At 41.5% G+C, this 3,941-nt stretch overlaps 1 protein-coding gene across 1 annotated transcript in view; it reads left to right on the top strand.

Moving 5' to 3' along the window:
- The window catches only part of LOC126579019 (protein TIS11-like), a 24,623-nt gene extending 21,138 nt beyond the window's left edge, over positions 1–3,485 (top strand). The window contains exon 4 of the mRNA XM_050242218.1: positions 1–3,485. This exon is cut by the window's left edge and continues 1,586 nt beyond it. The gene's annotated coding sequence lies outside the window, so the exon portion shown is untranslated.
- The last annotated feature ends 456 nt before the right edge of the window (positions 3,486–3,941 follow it).

Below are 3,941 nucleotides of genomic sequence, written 5' to 3'. Positions count from 1 at the left end.
CCCGGTAGTACTGTATAGTATGGATACTTTTTTTTTATTTAAGAGATTCCTACTCTTCTTTACTACATTGCAAATTGGATTTGTTTTTGCGATCTCTTCTGTGTGTGTGAGAGAGAGAGTTAGATAGAGAGAGAACAAAGAACAGGAGTTACTTTTCCCGTGTGTTACGCGCGCACCAACAGTGAAAAGCGAAAAGCAAAACAAATGAAAATGCGCATGGAAAAAGAGACGTAGAAGTTTCCGAGCAAAAGAGGGCCAACAAGGGGGGTGGTAGGTACAAGTGCTAATGTTATTGTGTTCGCACAACACCACCGACTGTGGTAAGCGAGAAGAAGGAACTGTGGATAAGATGATGACAAGACAGGGTAAGGAATGGTTAAACAGTTTGCCAAATACAGTAGAAGCGAGAATGGGGGTAGCGAGAGAGATAACCGGAGCATCCAGGAGAGAGTAGCAGTAGCAGAGGAACAGGCGAAAAGCGAATTACGTGACTGGCTCGAGAGACAATACGTGCGATTAAGAACTACTATTTACTACGTTTTTTTTACAGTTACTACAACGCTACTATAAATATCAAGAATATTATTATTATTATTATATTATATTATTATTATTTCGTATACACGTACTGCGTAGTCACAGCAAACCCAGACTTATTTAATTTTTATTTATTCAAACTCACAAACCACACAACTATATTCTCCGCCGCTACCGAATAGGCTACTAGAGTACAGCTTACAAATGTTTCTCTTTTGTTTTTTGCTCCTTCCTTCGGTGTTTCTTAATGATGCCGTCTTTATCTCTTATCAGTTTGTGTTTGGTGCAATGCCTTACTTATCTGTTTGTTCTTGGTTTCTGAACCAAACCGAACCGAAGCTCAACTTACGTTAACACACCACCCCACACACTACTCCTTCCCATATCAGTTTTTTTTTGCGTGTCATTACTTTGAGGTGAAATTAAATGAGGCCGGTCAGCAATCTAGGTTCAGGCGAGAGCGAGTGTAGACTCCCCCACAACACTCTTTGCCCATTGCACTTTCGATAATATTTACAAGAACTATTTATAATCGATTTCGTACTTTTACTATTGCTCCGTGTGCTATAAAATGGAAGTGACAGGATGAAGCGGGAGTGGGGGAGAGCGATGAATTCGAACGTTGTGAAAAAGTGAACAGCGGTTCCCGAAAAATGCTGCGCCATCGGGTAGTGATATAGATATGAAGTAACACGTTAGGAAGGTAGTAAACGCGATCTTAGCAACTCCGGTGAAAGCAACTGAAAAGACGGATTATTTTTTTGCCTCCGTGCACCTTTATAATTTATTTTATTTATTCTCAAACCAACACCAACTACCGCCGAACACACAAAACAAAGAGCTTCGTTTATCACTTTTCGGAATGACAAGTTTTTGGGGGGTGGTAGCGAATAAGCTGTCTGTGGAAATCATGTGGAGAGCGCGCGCGGCGTTGGTACATCCGACTTGTCGGCTTTTACTCCATTCCCTTCCCACCAACTACAACCACCAACCTCCTGCTCGTGCAGGCAAAAGGTGGTCAATAACAATATTTATCCAAGCCTTGAGCACGTACAAAACTCATCCAAAACTCACACATAAGCACAGCGAGCGAAGACAGACAGGCAGGCAGGTAGTGAGAGGAATCAGTCATCCCGTAAGGCTTAAGAACTTTGTTAGCGCACCCCCGGGGGGCCACAGCACTGTTCTTTAAAAGCTCTTCTGAGATCATTCAAAATCATGCGCGCGCGCGCGAGCATGATTGATGAAGCAAAGCACACAAAAAAGACATAACTTATTTACTAAAACACAACTCTGCACATAAGAAAGTGGTGATCGTCACCCGATGTGGTGTTGTTATAGCGCTGCCGACGTATAATATGCCTTAACTCATCTCTGAGTACGACAACGAAAACAACAAATCCGTTCTTCCAATGTAAATCCCAACGAGAGAGCAGCGTGAGGGAGAAAGGAGAGGAGTAGTGGACCAATGCGTTGCATGGCGTGTGATACACAACGGGGACTGATTGTGTAAGGATAGTAGTCGCGGCGGGGATTTGTTTATTTCGCCCGCAGTTCAATCAAAAAGACATTACAGGATGCGATGCGCGGTGTCGCCATTCTCTCTCTCCAAAATGATGCTTCCTGGTGTGCCCTCTCGTCACCGCCGTTTTTTTTTCAATAATTTGCTAACATCGTTCAAACAAGTTCTTATACATATTTTTATTTTATTTTATATTTAACATTATTGTCATAGCCGTAACACTATGCTTAATATTAATAATTTCTGATTTGCTGCTACGCTAAACTACGCGCTATCCACATTTGTACATTTGTAGTAATTTATATCTCCAAACTCTCCCCACACCTCTCCGATCATTTGATCCGGTAGGGTGGGGTGGGGTTCCGTGTGCGTGTTTTATTTTCTCGTTTTTCTTTTTAGTTTTCCTTCGTTCTTTCTTCGAACACGCAACAGTGGTTCGAGGATGGCGATAGGTTTTTCGTTTTTTTTTGTTTTTTTTTGCGTATTCTGTTCTACATTAATATTACTCTTAACAATCGTGTACATGCCCTGTAATATTTTCGAGCTTTGGATTCACCAAGCGAGTGCCTTATGAAACCGGGAACCCCCACACACAGCAGCAGCCGCGCCATAATATGCACGCACGAAGTACTGAGCGACCGCGCGGGTGTACCTTTTTTTACTCTTTTACTTTTAATATTTTTGTTTCTTTCGATAGATCTTTGTAATTCTTCCATTTTGTTGTTGTATGCTAAGCTAAGTGTGTCTTCCTGCATTGCCTTTTTTTCACCGAGCCACACCGAGGTATCGGATGGAAATTGTAATGAAACGAAACGAGAAAAGTGCTTCCAAAAAAATCTTACTCGATCTTGAAACCACCACCAGCCCTTTTACGGTAGAGACAATCGCGTAGTGTGGGGACGGATGCTCTGGTAGATGGTAAAGGGTCCAAATTATGAAGTTTGAAAAACTACTTGCTTTACATGGAGTTTCCTATTACTTTACGTACTTTTTTCCCCTCGTAGACACACGGGTGTGCGCTTGCGTGTTGTGCGTCGTGCAAAAGCGCGCGTTGCGTGCGCGCGTGTAGGTTTCCAGTTCCAATTTGATCGTGTGTAAAATGTAAAACGTGAGCGTGTTAGGCGCGTGATGTCGCGCGGTAGAAGATGATGTTATTATATTCCGGTTGGGAGGAAGAGGGATGAAGGAGGGGCAATGGATTTGAGTTGCGATCGCATGCGCAAAACCATTATCTGATAAGCGAGTAAAAACAAGAAATACTAAAAACCAATCGTGATCATGATTTAATATGTATGTATACACTTTGAACTGTAGCCAACTATAAATATATCGATAAAAAAAATATGTCAAATGACCCCTATACCTATAGGAAGGAATTACGTGTGAGAATTAAAGGGAAAATGAAGCAAAAACCTTACAAAGCAAACTACTGATGTGTCTGTTTTATTTTTTTTCTTCTTTCCAATTGATGATTATTCGTCTGATTCGAAACCCTCGCGTTTTAAGAAGTAATGATGACTAATGAAAACGTTGCTACGAGGCGTGATGACGTTCGTTCGTTCTCTCGAAGTGTTGGTCGAAGCATGAAGAAGGTTAGTATTCTGTGTGAGTCATCTCAACGTTCCAGCATTCTTTGCATATCGTCTGATTTGGTTCTCCGATAGAATTTCACAATAATTTGAAAATATGTCAATCACAGTTCGTGTATACAACAGTGATAAGGCCGCATGTTCATGTTCCTATACGACAGTCTTATCGAAATTCCGAAAAATTGCCCGCTTATGAACAAGAAAATAACGGGGATTCTTAATCTACCACCCCCCCCCCCTAACAAACTAGCAAATAAAAATGTTTAGACTTCACGGTGATTTCCCATGCTGTA

Source organism: Anopheles aquasalis, chromosome 3 (assembly GCF_943734665.1).
Source record: "Anopheles aquasalis chromosome 3, idAnoAquaMG_Q_19, whole genome shotgun sequence".
Taxonomy (NCBI): domain Eukaryota; kingdom Metazoa; phylum Arthropoda; class Insecta; order Diptera; family Culicidae; genus Anopheles; species Anopheles aquasalis.
Note: the sequence above shows the minus strand (reverse complement) of the source record. Positions and strands in the feature narration are given on the sequence as shown.